The following is a 16098-nucleotide window of genomic DNA, read 5'->3' as shown; positions in this document are numbered from 1 at the left end:
GCAAGAAAATTCGCAAATTTATATTTACCGGAGGTTAGTAAACTGCCGATAACATATTTGGCGAAAATTCTGTCTATATATTGTGCGAATATTTTTAACGCACTTTAGTAAACGGACCCCATTTTAATTTTTTCCCCTTAAAAACTCAACCAAACAAATGTAAGACTTAATAAATAGGCCCCTAAATGTATTTCTCAACGTGAGTAATTGATTTGAAAGTTGTGAGCAAAGGCATTATGTATATCAAATCCATCATAGACTCTGTGCAAAACTGAAACGTACCTTAAAGTATAAGTAAACCTTTGAAATAAGTCAATGTAAAATGTATCAGAGTGCTATTCGAAGCCCTTTTGCCATTTACATTCGTTATCTATTTTTTTTTAATTCCAAGATATTAAGGGATACATGTACTAAATTAATTATGTTCAATAACAACAACGCCACCTGCTGTTCCAGTTTCCGACTGTTCTGACCACCTAGTATTCAAGGAAGTTTTCAGGAGAAACAGGACTGGTCTGATGTTCTTCTGGTTAGGAAGATATGAGAAAAGTTATCTGAGGTTTCTAATGTTTCTTTCTCCTGACAACTTCTTCGACTACTTGGTGGTCAGACTGTTTGGAAAGTGACAGCAGGTGGTAAACAAAATTAATTCATATAAACAGTACATGTATACCTTAATATCTTTGAATGAAGAAAAATTAAGAATTTCAATTGTAAAAGTGCTTAGAATAGCACTCATCAGTTTTAGATTCACTTATTTTAAAGGTTTACTTATTCTTTAATCACATCCTCAACCCTTTCTGGTGACATGCAGATTTCCCCCAGAAGAAAAGTCAGAAGAAAAAGTCACTCAAAGCTTCTTCCCTAGGTGATATTTATGATAGTTTTGTCAGGAGCACTACAGTGTGCTCTGTGCTGAAGATTCCAAGATGGCGGCACACATTTGAATAATGTCAAGACACAATGATGTGGCACCACGTAACATCAGGAGTCGTCATTTTGAAATAAAGTGATGCTAGAGACCTGGGTTCAATTCCCAAATATAGATTCTACACCTGGGTGCTCTATAATTTTTTATTAATCAACACTGGTCTAAGGGTGACTTGTCCTAATTAAAAATATCATTTCTCAAATTCTTGTGTTTGAACAAAAAACTCTTACAGGTGGAACTGCTGAGGATGGTTTACTTTTAGGGAAATGCGGCCGTAAACGGGGAATGCGGCCGTTTCCAGCCATACGGAGGGGGCGGGCCCGGCTGCACGTCCCGCGCCAGGGCCCGCCCCCCTCTAGTTATGTCTCTGCTTTTTATTCAGCTTTGTTTTTTAACTTGATTGTACTGTAATTTTTTTTTTAGGGGGTTGAAAGAAAACAACTTTAATGGTATTATGATTATATACATATATGAACATATGACACCTGTAGTACACCTTAAAAATGCTGGTGTCTTTTTTGGAGATAGCGTCATACTCTTCTAAAGGAGCAAAAATATTTTGGTTTTACAATGTGTTGCTTTCAATAAATTATATAAATCTTTTTTACATACAAAAATATGACAAAGATATGTCTAGTATGGGGCTTCCCAGTTGTTGGTTGACTTAAATTTATAGTATCCCTCAACATCACTGGGGTTAAAAGAATAGATACTTAACAAAAAGCACATTAATTACAGCTTAAGTCTAATAGATCCTTCTTGAGAAGTACAGTTGGATAAAACGGAGTCAGTCAATGTTAAGAGGCTGAACTAAATGCTGCCAATGCATTAATCACATACCAAGTCTAATTAAAAGAGCCATGCACAATGCTTTCTCAAAACGTTGCCCAGGTATTGCTATAATTTTTGATCACCCAAGCCTGGAAGACAAATAATTAGAGCTGCCAGAGAATTGCGATGAGTGATGTCAGTGTCTCCGAGTGACCTTCCCTTCACTAATTAATTTTCCTTTTAAGAAGAGAGACCCTGTTGTTGCACATTATTAATTGAGTTCACTAAAAGATGCGGCTGATTAATTTTTGTTGATAATACTTGTCATTCCTAGCCGAAGTTCTAATTATTCCATTGGCTGCTTAGAAATACTTAATAATATAACTAAGCCTTCCTGTTTTAAAGTTTGCTTTGCAAGTTAACACTGTAAACATTTGGAAGGGTTTCTGATGCTGGTGATGCTGATGTTTAGCTTTACCTGTGTAAATACTAAACTTGATCTCATCATCAGGACAGAGGGAGGTATCTGCCACCCACAGGGAATACAAGCAATGGTTTGTTTTTTAACAGAAACATCAGCTCTTTCAGGGTGCTCACAAATACACACTAACACTTCCTACTTTATCAACCGTGCCCCCACTTGTGTCTGAGCATGCACAGAAAGGTCAACAAGTCAAGACAACTCATTTGCAGGTTGTATATAAAGGAAATTGATTTAGTTGTAGGAAAGCCAAACTGGTCATACCCCTGAACAATAATAACCAGACAAAACGGAATTGAAGGTAAGCTTAAGTAACTCAAACCTATCCAGTCTGCAAACCTTTTATTTGAGGAACTTAAAAAGGCATGGGACAGGGTGGAGAGGTTGACTTGGTAAAAATGTTCTTCTTTTAGGAGCCCTGCTTTATACAGATGCCATGTTCTCAAATTACATATGAGTCATATCTATAACAATCAAGCACATGTAGGGATCATAGGGTTAATGTGCCTCTATGGCTTTAAATCCCTACCCTTCCTCCCTTTTCCTAGTTGCTGGACAAAAGCCCATGCATTTAGTTTACTTTCACCTAACCCAGTTATTGGCCATTTCCTTCCACACTTTAATATAGTTCTTGGAAAGGGGTGGCTCTTCCTCTTTGGCTTCTGGTGTCCTAGCCATCTGGATGTGCCCCTTGAGCCTGGGTACACCAAGGCCCAGTAATGCCCTTTTGTTCTATAAGGACCGGTACCTCTAGGGTCTGAGTTGTGGAGCAGGGACCCCGTGAACAGGGTTAGCTAGAGACAGGATTAGAACTGTTATAGTACTCTGGAGAGTAAGAGAGTGTGGAGAGGGAGAACAAGCAGCTTTGTGCTCCAGCAAGGATTGTAGCAGGGAGAAGCTTCGCAAAGCTCCTAGATTGCCTTTAGTGAAGGGACCACAGTGGATAGGGTGTCAGGCTTAGACTTCTTCTCCCTGACCACTCCGATGGGTGGGATCCGGACCACTTCAAGGTACATCTGCCTAGAGGTCTGACTTACTACTTAACTACATCTTGAGGGGAGTCACATTCCTAGCTGTCTCATCTGCCTGTCCTAGGTCGCTGGTATTTTATACTGCATGCGCCTCAGTATTGTAAGTAACCCTGTGGGTTACTCTTTTGTTTTCACTGCAAAAACCTCCTGGCATCCATTCTTTCTATTTTTATTGCACAATAGTCTGTTACACTACACCACACCTTCAATCTTCCACTTAGTGAAGGCCCTGCCTTAAGTGTTAGAATCGCATGTAACCCATTGTCAGGATGAGCCGGGACTCGAACTCTAGTTTTCTGTGTCCGGGACTCTTGTACTCACTTACCATGTGAGCAACTGGAGGCTCTTGGGGCTGGTCCTGATCTTGTCTTTGATACTCATGTATATCTGCTTGTTCACAGTATGTCTCCTCCCTGTTTTCCACCCACCTCGTTTACCCTCATGTGTCTCCAATTCCTAATCACCTTCCCATTATAAACCCCGCCCTGAGCTTTGCTCAGGGCTGAGTCATTGAATGTAATTTGTTTGTTCCTGACCTGAAAACCTTGTTACATGAAAACCTTCTTACCTGAAAACCTTGTTAGCTGAAAACCTTGTTAGCTTTATTTCCCGTGTTCCACATTTTTTCCTCACCTTGTAGATACCCTGATTATCCTTTTTGCCTGTTCCTGCCTTTTGTTTTCTGTATTCTGGCTGCCATTAAATATTCAATCTTCTATCATCATGTCCTTGCCTCCAGTCACCTATGGGTACACCCCTGGGCTTCCACCATATCCACTCCCCATGGAATGGCTATCCCCAGTCACAGCGGTTCCCCATTGTAAACCTTGCACCCATGCTCTAATCACTAGCTGGACATTAATCCATTTGGTCTGCCTAGCCCAAGTTAGCGTTAAACACACATTCATGTCTGAGCACCCCATGTCAAGCATATCATGCCACAGAACGGATCTGCAATCTTCTATTAGCTCATTTCTGTTTCAGCTAAATTACAAGGTTGCATATGTGAAGCAATAGCAATGGAGGCACCTGTTAAGTATATTAAGGAGAACAAGTGTTATGAATACAAGGTTCTCTACTGTCCTCATCATCTATAGTAAGTGTGAGCTTCAGGTAGCGAAACCCAAGTTCCCTGCACAGAGAATGGAGGCTGACACTGCCTTCAAGTATAAATGCAGCTTTGCTGACTTTTATTTGGCACAAACACAAATCTTCAGCCCACTGGCTTCACATAGGGGATAACATTCGCTTCACATAAGCACTAACAGTCCCAGTTCACACCCACACTTGTGTTAACTTTAACTCACGGTTTCCTTAGCCCTCACTGGCTTTTGGTGGACCACAAATCCCAGAATCCTCTCTGGGCACACTCGAAACATACTTGTCTCCTGGGAGTGGTTTCTCTTTTCCTCTTCAGTCTTTTAGCGCTCTCTCTTGAACTCAGGTCAGGTCAGCAGGGAATCACTCTCCTTCCCAACTACACACAGTCACCTTCTCCTATTTCAGATTGCTCGAGCTATCAGGCTTGAGTAACATGTAAGAAAACCCTGCGTGAATTAATGAACTCACTCTGGGTTTCAGGTCCAATAAGCATTGAGGGCCCCATACACGGGCTGTTGATTTGGGTCCTTTAGACCAATTTGCCTGCTTATCTGCCCATGTGAGGGGCCAGAGATTGGCCAGGTCTCGATCAGACAGGCTTGATTTTTCAGTCAGATTGAGAACCTAGGGGCAAAGATCACATTACAACTATATTGTCCAACCAAGGTGGGCCTGTGAGAGGAAAGATTTGACAACCTTTATCTAATTCCACATCCATTGTGAAGTTATTCTGTTTTTCTGTAAATGCCAAGTGTCTTTTTTACAGTCTAGCTCATGTAGATAAAGGGGGTCCAGCACACACCAGAATAAGCTGCTCTGTTAGCTTTACTGTACCATACCAAATGGAAACAACCTGATGAAGGGAGGTGTGTACTCGCTGAAACTTTATTTCCATTTCCATTTGGAATGGTACAGCAAAGCTAACACAGCAGCTATTTTTGGTGTCTGCTGGGCCCCTTGATCTCCATGAACTATATTGCGTGACGTGGCCTTATAACAGGGAGTCTCAATACCAGAAGGTAAAGCTACTTGCATACACAGGGTGTGCTCCGAATACCACAATTTAGTTAGTCTAGACATTCTCTAAACTTGAGAAAAGACAATGGTCCAGATTCAATTCCATGAACAAATATCTCTTGGTTTATCTAATGAAAACATAATAGAAGTCTATAGTAAAATTTGGAATTGAATAAGTAGATATATTTTTCTCATAATTTTTTTTTCAAATTTCCAATGTGTCCTAAAAGGTTACTTATGTCAACTAGCAAAGAGCCCACCTGGGAAAACCTGCTTCAGTCATTTCATTGAACCTGAGAAAACATTTTAGGTTAAAAAAAGTGCCGTAATAAAACATGAAACATTAGTACTTTCCTTCATATAAAAGCATTATACATTATGCTACACTTTGCATAGAATGTTTATGTAAACGTTTTAGTATCATTGTTCTGCCACACACACTTGCGACCAGATTTAACAAAATGTGAGATTTGATCTTACCAGAGAAAATTTCACCCGCTTTCTATTTAAAGGGATACTGTCATGGGAAAAAAAAAATTCCAAAATGAATCAGTTAATAGTGCTGCCCCAGCAGAATTCTGCACTGAAATCCATTTCTCAAAAGTGAGAGATTTTTTTATATTCAATTTTGAAATCTGACATGGGGCTAGACCAGGGGTAGGCAACCCGTGGCTCCGGAGCCTCATGCGGCTCTTCATCCTGCTTGCTGCGGCTCAATCTTGCAGCTTTGCCTGTCACGTTGCCTATACAGCCCTCACATCTGCTGGCGGCTTCTTGAGTGTGTGACCGCCCTAAGCTAATGGTTAGCTTACCGCGGTCGCACACTCAGGAAGCCGTCAGCAGGTGCGAGGGCTGTATAGACGTCCCAGGAGTGACAAGCAAAACCGAGCCGCAGCAAGATGATTAATCATGGTCCTTACCGCGGTCACACACTCAAGACAAGAGAGGGAAGATTAGCATGGAGCTTCAGAAACAGAAGTCACATTAAACTGATGAGAACACTAGCATTTAATAGGGCTTTTCAGTGTTTAATTTATTTCAAAGTAGGCCTACACATACCCATTTCTGTTTGTTGCATGCTGTTGTTGTAACAGCTAAAATTAAAAAAGGTTAAAACTTTTAATCATTTATAAGCTGTGTTATGTTTTGCGGCTCCAGACTATTTTCTTTAGTGGAAGAGGGGGCTAAATGGCTCTTTTGATAGTAAAGGTTGCTGACCCCTGGGCTAGACATATTGTCAGTTTCCCAGCTTCCCCAAGTCATGTGACTTGTGCTCTGATAAATTTCAATCACTCTTTACTGCTGTACTGCAAGTTGGAGTGATATCACCCCCCTCACTTTCCCCCCCAGCAGCCAAACAAAAGAACAATGGGAAGGTAACCAGATAGCAGCTCCTTTACACAAGATAACAGCTGCCTGGTAGATCTAAGAACAACACTCAATAGTAAAAACCCATGTCTCTCTGAGACACATTCAGTTACATTGAGAAGGAAAAACAGCAGCCTGCCAGAAAGCATTTCTCTCCTAAAGTGCAGGCACAAGTCACATGACCAAGGGCAGCTGCGAAATTGGCAAAATATCTAGCCCCATGTCAGATTTCAAAATTGAATATAAAAAAATCTGTTTGCTCTTTTGAGAAATGGATTCCAGTGCAGAATTCTGCTGGAGCAGCACTATTAACTGATGCATTTTGAAAAAAATTGTTTTTCCCATGACAGTATCCCTTTAATCCTAACAGATTTCTATATTAATGGGTGAAAGTTAGAGATTATCATTTAATAAATTCAATTCTAGAATAGTGTTCTAGTTTCTTTCTAGAAGGAACCTATGCCAGAAAGGCAAAAGATACAAACTCTATGCTGTTGTTGCCTTGGTCAAAATCAAACCCAAAGCTGCATTTGGCTTGAGGCAGCACCTGTGTTATGTGTGTTCATTATTACTTCCCATCCATTACAATGTCATAGCTTTCTATATGTATAAATGGTGTTATCTCTTTAAGAGTCTAAATTCTCAACTTCAAAAAGAAGTATCTAACTATAAACCGTAAATGAAGTGAATTTCGAAGAAGACATACCTTACTCGTGAAGCTGATTTTTATTCAGCAAGAGCCAGGCAGATCTCCCCAGAGAGGCCGATGTTTCTAAAGTGGTGCTCAGTATTAGAATAACAACAGTAAGTTTCTTTTTAACCAACTACTTTTGCCCACTAGGACACAGCGATTGCAACTGTGATCAAAAAGAGTATACAAATCCTTCCTGCCAGTTGCATACAAAGTACCGAACATCTGCTTCATCTGTAATCGTGGGACTTGTAATCATATTTAAAAAAATACGCACACATTCGTTATAAATATTAGAACTGAAGCAATTTAAATATTTATGTCGGGAAAACTTAACACAATTTTATCTAGTTGAGCATTTTGAGATTAATTATACATTTACCTGTATGCAATTTTGCAAGGGCATCAGGAAATTAATTCACAGACTTTAAGATAGTCAAAGTTATCTTTATCAGTGATACATCTGTCTCTGTGTACTAGATTGCCTACAGTACAAACTTGAATGCATCAAATTAAAGGGGTCGTTTACCTGTACCTGTCTAGAGTGATATTCTGAGACAATTTGCAAAAGGTTTTCATTTTTTACTTGTGTTTTTTGAGTTTAGTTTCTAATTCAGCAGCTCTCTTGTTTGCAATTTCAGCAATCTGGCTGCTAGGGTCCAAATTACCCTAGCAACCATACAATGATTTGAATAAGAGACTGGAATATGAACAGGAGACGGCCTGAATATAAAGATGAGTAAAAAAAAGTAGCAGTATTTTTAAATGTGTGTCTTACAGAGCATTTGCTTTTAGATGACCTCCATTTAAAAGCTGGGCAGACGAAAAAGGCAAATAATTAAAAAAATAAATAAATAGTGAACACCAATTGAAAAGTTGTTTAGAATTGGCCATTCTAAAATTAAAGGCAAACCACCCATTTAAAGTACATTAACCATATCAGAAACAGAGCTGCTGGAATTGACCATTTATAAATAGCAGGATTGTGGCTCATGATTGATCACATGAAGCTCAGTACAGCTGTCCTTCTATCCTTATAAACTACATAAACTACAGCCGGGTGTACATTATACCCTATATATTTCAACTAAATGAATGCTGCTGGTTTATGCTTGGAAAGCTGAGCCATCGTGATGCACTACAAGCATCGGAAATATAATGATAAACACTAGAAATAATACGAGTATAAATCTAGTTAATGATCTTTCAGGCATTCATTAAAACAACATTTGCAATTTGTGGACAAGATTTTAGCAATTTGGAACGGTAGAAATACGACTGATTTAACTTGCGAAAGACAGCTGATAATTAGTAATAGGTTTGATTTCAAGTCAAATTGCCTGATTTGGCAAAGATTTCTATCAACTGGGCATATGCTCTTTAGCCAAACCAGCTCAGAAGTTCCAGGATGTAATTGGATTTACACTCCAAATACTGCCTTGTGCTCACATTTATTTCCGAAGCTTATGGAGCCTGATGAAAAACTAATTTTCAGTGGAAATATTGAACATTAAATCCATACAAAGGGACATATCTAGTTACTGTCTTAATTAGAAAAAAAAAACTTGCTTTGAATGCTGTTTGAGCTACAAAAGAGTTGTTTTGTCAATTAAATTAGTAATGCAATCTATTTGAAATGTGGATACTTTGCAGGTTAAGGCCAAGTTCAACAGTCAGTTATTCCCCTATTCCTGAGAGGAGTGGGTAAGCAGGGTAGTTTGCATATGCAAAATAAATAATAATAAAGCTGTCACAGCTCCAGTCTCAACAGGTAACTGTTTCATGACTAGAGAGCAAACAGCTGCAATACAGTTATTACTTATCTAAGTATGACATCAATGAATGGCTCCAGCCTGGTTTCATGTTAGTAAAACAAATACACTAAACCAGATCTAAACTACATGGCAGATTATGTAGGATGGTGAAAGACGGACAGATCACATCCTACAAGTTGGATATAGTTGCACAGGTCAAAAAATATAATGTGACAGATAGAAAACTCTGATGTGTTAACTACATGGAAGCGTTGCTATCTCGTGTGACAAGCCTGCATGAGGTTGTGACCACAAAATCCTCTGCACTCAAAATCTACTAGAAATGCCTTACCCTTTATACAAAACAGGGATTGTTTGTCCATATATTGCAATATATTTAAGCTGGCTAACTACATAGTAACATAGTAACACAGGTAAGTAAGGTTGAAAAAAGACACATGTCCATCGAGTTCAACCTTTTTTTTTTTTTTTTTTTTTTTTTTTTATTAACTACCTATCTGCCAGTTGATCCAGAGGAAGGCAAAAAAAACCCATCTGAAGCCTCTCCAATTTGCCTTAGAGGGGGAAAAATTCCTTCCTGACTCCAAAATGGCAATCGGACTAGTCCCTGGATCAACTTGTACTATGAGCTATCTTCCATAACCCTGTATTCCCTTACTTGCTAAAAAGCCATCCAACCCCTTCTTAAAGCTATCTAATGTATCAGCCTGTACCACTGATTCAGGGAGAGAATTCCACATCTTCACAGCTCTCACTGTAAAAAACCCTTCCGAATATTTAGGCGGAACCTCTTGTGTCAGCTGGAAAGACCTACTGGTAAATAAAGCATTAGAGAGATTATTATATGATCTTATATATTTATACATAGTCATCATATCACCCCTTAAGCGCCTCTTCTCCAGTAGGGATGTAGCGAACGGCGGAAAAAATGTTTGCGAACATATTCGCGAACTTGCGTCAAAAATGCGAACGGTTCGCGAACGTCGCGGACCCCATAGACTTCAATGGGAAGGCGAATTTTCAAAGCTAGAAAAGACATTTCTGGCCAGAAAAATTATTTTAAAGTTGTTTAAAGGGTGCAACGACCTGGACAGTGGCATGCCAGAGGGGGATCAAGGGCAAAAATGTATCTGAAAAATACATTGTTGACACAGCGCTGCGTTTTGTGCTGTAAAGGGCAGAAATCACACTACGTCACTCAGGTGATGTTTCTGGACACGGAATGTGAAAAAGCTCACACAGCTAGGTGGCACTTGGTTAAAGACTGGGCAAACAATGCCTGCAAGGGCAACGTATACACTACAGCAGTGGATACGGAATATATTATTGCTGCTTGAAAAACGTCACTCAGGTGGTGTTTCTGGAGATGGTATTATTATTGATATTTAGACAGAATGTGAACAAGCTCACACAGCTAGGTGGCAGTTGTTTGAAGAACACACTGGGCAAACAATGCCTGCAAGTGCACTACTATTGGTGCACTACTATGAAGAACAGCAAACAGCACTGGACACATTAAAGAACAGTAAGATAAGTAAAATAAAAAATATATATATGTATATTAAAAAAAAAAAATTACTCTGGTTGGTGCTGAACTACTAGGAGCAGCACACCAGTCCCACTCCCCAACACAGCTAGACTAATAGCACTGGGCTCTTACAGTAGCAAAGTAAAAAAACAAAAAAGAAAATAAAAGCAGTCCTTACAAGGACTATTGGGTTACAGGCAGCAGTCAGCAGATGAGAGATCAGCAGCAGGACAGCTGCCCACAGCAGCTACATACAGAGCACTGTAGTAGAAGGTAGATTACTAGCCAGCAAAGCTACCTAACCTAAAATGTCCCTCAAATCCCTGCAGAGTTCTGTCCCTACAATACAGAGCAGTATCAAGTAGATTACTAGCCAGCAAAGTTACTGTCCCTCAAATCACTCAACAGCTCTCTCCCTACACTAGCTCTTCCAAGCACACACAGGCAGAATGAAAAAACGCTGCAGGGCTTCAGTTTATATATGGAAGGGGAGTGGTCCAGGGGGTGTGGGGGTGGTCCAGGAGGGAGAGCTTCCTGATTGGCTGCCATGTATCTGCTGGTCTGGGATTTTTGAGAGGTCAAAAATAAGCGCCAGCTAAGGCGAACCCAAATTGGCGAACGTCGCGCGACGTTCGCGAACATTCGGCGGACGCGAACGGTCGATGTTCGCGCGAATTAGTTCGCGGGCGAACAGTCCGCGACATCCCTATTCTCCAGCGTGAACATCTCCAATTTGGCCAGTCTACGTCAAAGTCATCCCATATCTGGCCAGCCCTATGCTCAATTTTCATCTGATTCATTAAGAATTGTTTCATTATACATTTTACAAAGGGACTAGCAACTTACTAGCTGCTTTCTAATTAAAACTCCCAAACTTGGCTGCCCTTTTATTAGACACCAGTGGGATCACCTGACTATATCTGGGAAGGGTGGGAGCTGCAACATGGAGCTGGTCACTGCTCCTTATAACTATAACAAACAAGGGAAAGTTGTGCTCACCACTAATTTTTAAAAACATTAAGCGAGGGTGCAATGAGGCTGTGACCACAAAATTCACATAGACAAATACAAGAGTCCTCTGCACTCAACCCATTATCGATATATTAAGGACATTGAAACATTTTGTGCCTTAAAGGACCAGTAACATAAAAAAAAAATATATTGTTCCTTTTTAACGAAAAAAAAAACACCAAAATAGTTTTAACTTTTAATTTGCGACAAAAAGGGTGACGATCCATCGTGCGGCGCTCAATTTCTCCTCCCTGGCTATCGTCTCTAGAAGGCAGGGAGGAGAAATCGAGCACCGCACAATGGATCGTCGCCCTGTCGTCGTTTCTGAAGAGGAGTGCATGCAGAGAATCGGTAAGTCATTTCATAATAAAAGCTTTGCGAATTAAAAGTTAAAACTGTCTTGATGGGTTTTTTTTTCGTTAAAAAGAAACAAATTTTCAAGCTACTTAAAATGTCTAACCCTTTAAACAAGACAGGCATTGTTTGTCCATATATTGCAATATATTTAAGCTGGCCAACTACGTCAAAGTTATCCCCGGTGTACAGTTTTTCAGGGTGATAGGCTGCAAAAGATCGTAATTTTTTTTTAGGGTACCCGGCTTCCCCCCTACATTTCCTTACATATGGCACATAAACTATACACTGGGCACATGTGTAGGGCATTAAACTCTATTTTACTCTATTAAGGTTCCCGGGCTTGTGTAGTGTAATGTATTTGCTGCAACATATACATCCATTGAAATTTAACTTCCCGCTGTATGCAAATTATCCAACGTAGCGCAACTTCGCTTTGCTTGCCGAATTAACACTAGTGAAACTTCACCATCGTTCAGCGCAACGAGAGAGAGAGAGAGAGAATTGAATGCTGTTGGTGAGGCCAGGTCTGAAAAATATATTTGATGCTTATGTCAACTGGGACACAAGTACAAAAAATGTTCCCACTGTTGATTCAGCGAAGGTAATTAATTCAAGAACTGCTTTAAGACTTGTAGTGATTATTTATTTCACCTATATCTTAACTCTTTTAAAGGACAGTGTGTGCAATTTGTTAGGAACAGCTTGCTAAAATATTTTTATTCGTTGGTACTTTGTCCCCTTTAATAGATAAAAAGCTCTCTGTGCTCTCTGCAAAGTAAAAGATTCCTTGTCCCCACAGCACCCATGGTTAGAGATAAGAAGAAGGCCTGCATTATGGTAAGGTAGACACAAACACACACTGTATATATGACACGTAATTTATGTGTACAAGATATCCAATGCTCTCATGCAGATTACAGTAATAGAAAATAAACCATACTTAATAATTGCTAATATTTACTTTCTGAGTAGTAAAGGCCAATTATTTATAGCAGAAATACTGTGATACAATCAAAAGCAAGAACACATATGAAAAGACACACAAACACACAGATATATAGTGATTTGTTTTTTAAAATCTGAAATCTAATAATCCCATCCTGTAAGTAATGCAACATGTACTATTCTGTGACTGTCTCATCTCTTCGGCTTTAATCCCACCCAAGAAACAGGATTTCACACAACATTTTGTAGGTAAACCCAGGGATGTCTGTTGCCATGGAATTCTATGTTTCCACGGCAAGTTTCACTATTTAAAATAACTTTAAAGGACAAATTTGTACTTGGCTCTTTACAACTGTAATTATACATGCAAATTGGTCTCTACAAATAAAGAAAAATGAATAAAGTCCTACTTAGTCATCTGAGAATGAGATATAGCACTTGAACACTGCCATATGAGCATTTGAGAAGGTTAAATGCAGCAAATATCACAGATAACTCCCACATCAAGCAAGTGAACCAAAAAAAGGGGAGATTTCCTTTGTGAAGGAGACATCAAGGAGATTCTGTTTAATCACTTCTTAATAGACTCAAAGACGCTGTAAAGAAGTTGCTTCAAAGAATTAATCCTTCATTACTTCATTGTCTACAGAGAACATTACTGATGTAAATGGAAATATAACCATAAAGGGGGATTAAGGGGATCATTAATATATTTATGTTTAACAGAACACTTCAACTTTCTCAGTCACTAACACATTAGGCGAAGCAAACAAAAAGTAAATAGATGTTAAGTATTTTCTATGAGGAAATCTGATGCTTAAGGCACAAATCACAGCATTGGCTACTTCTAGCTGACTAGCTAAAGGCTTCACTGTTTCCTAGGGGTAAATAACAATGTACTTTCTGTACAGAAAATAATGAAACATGTTTGCTGCAAGCTACAAGTAACAGCTACTAATCTCAAAACTAGTAGCTGTATATGTTGCTTTATGTAGGAATTCTAATATTTTAGGGAAGCCTCGACATGAGAATGACTTAATATCAGGAGAATCAATTAACAATTTAGTACACTGTGATGAAACAGGAGCCAGACTGGAGGTTAAATGTACATCAGAAAATAATTAACTGTGTTTGCTGTAAACTACAGCTACTAATCTCAAAAATAGTAGCTGTATATGTCGCTTTATGTAGGAATTTTAATATTTTAGGGACGCCTCAGCATGAGAATGACTTAATATCAGGAGAATCAATTAACAATTTAGTACACTGTGATGAAACAGGAGCCAGACTGGAGGTTAAATGTACATCTATTAAGGACTGTAGGTGCTGGAAATAAATATTTGCAAAGAACACTGTAAATCACTCAAAACACTTAAATTAATATTTTCAGACCTCTGAAAACTGTCTATTAAATCACAAAATTCCAATAATCCTTAGCATACAGTGTGTGATACACAGAGCCAATGTACGGTACATATAATGCTGGCACTAGTTATTACTTGGATCCATAGGGTAGCATTAACCCTGTAGATTACAATTTCCAGAGAATATTGATTGTCTCATGTGTTATTACCCATTTTACCTGCACCACAGCTCTGTGCCACTTTCTCTATACCATGTTCTATCACTCAGTGGCACAAGAACACTCACTACCTATATCAGTTAGTTGAAAGACCTTCTCAGACCTTCCCGCTGCTGACTGGTGTCTTATGAATTTGGCATTAATGCCACGTACAATGGCAGTGACGCTATCCACAGAAAGTGCTAGCCAAAATTCTGTATGATTTACCAAAACATGCGCATGCATTTTGGGACACTAAGCACAACTGCAGTGTGCACAACAGATGCAAATTGTCTTTATTTTTTATTATTAAAGGTTTTTTATTTATTTCGGGGTTTTTTTTGTGCAGAAGTGTTCCTGGAATTTCAGCAGCTACCTGGTTGCTAGTACCATGTAAACAAAAAGGAAATAGTGGGAGCACTTACCAGTCACCAAACGATCATCCCATGTGCTTCTCATCTACTGCAATCCCAGCAGCCATCCTTTAGTGGTAAAGTAATCAATTGATGGAGCACCAAGAGATATCAAAAAGTATATTCAAAAAGTAAAATGTATTTCATCATGATTAAAATCCAATACAAAGGTACCTCTGTGTTGCTGTCTTTCCATACTCAACCAGGTTCTGACTTCACTTCTTCTTGCTCTTCTATTCTATGGGCAATCAATAATGACAATCAATGATCAACAATGTGGCCCAAGAGTTTGGATACTTTAAAGACCTGTAATCACAGTATTGGATATAATTATATGACACCACTTGCCAGTTAGAATGACCATTCTGTCATCGGTTGAAGATTGCCAGACTTTATCATACAGATTCTTTCATATGCTTGTTGTTAGAGTAGTACAGGTATGGGATATTTTATCCGGAAACCTGTTATCCAGGAAGCTCTGAGTTACGGAATTGCCATCTCCCATTGACTCTGTTTTATCTAAATAATCCAAATTTTTAAAACCAATTTACCTTTTCTCTGTAATAATATAGTTCATTGTACTTGATCCTTAGATAAAATTAATATATCGAATATCGAGGGTTAATTAAACCCTCGATATTCGACTTCGAATATCAAAGTCGAAGGATTTTGCGTAAATAGTTGGATTTTAATTTATCGATCAAACGATTTTTCTTCGACCAAAAAATACTTAGAAAGCCTATGGGGACCTTCCCCATAGGCTAACATTGACTTCGGTAGGTTTTAGGTGGCGAACTAGGGGGTCGAAGTTTTATATATAAAGAGACAGTACTTCGACTATCGACTGGTCGAATAGTCGAACGATTTTTAGTTCAAATCGTTCGATTCGAAGTCAAAGTTGTAGTCGAAGGTCGAAGTAGCCCATTCGATGGTCGAAGTAGCCAAAAAAATCATTTGAAATTCAAAGTTTTTTTAATTCTATTCCTTCACTCTAGCTAAGTAAATGGGCCCCTTATTGTAATCAAAATCAGCCTATTGTGTTTATTTAATGTTTACGTGATTTTCTAGTAGATTTAAGGTATGAAGATCCAAATTACAGAAAAATCCTTTATTCGGA

Source organism: Xenopus laevis, chromosome 2L (genome assembly GCF_017654675.1).
Source record: "Xenopus laevis strain J_2021 chromosome 2L, Xenopus_laevis_v10.1, whole genome shotgun sequence".
In the NCBI taxonomy this organism is placed as follows: Eukaryota; Metazoa; Chordata; class Amphibia; order Anura; family Pipidae; genus Xenopus; species Xenopus laevis.
Note: the sequence above shows the minus strand (reverse complement) of the source record.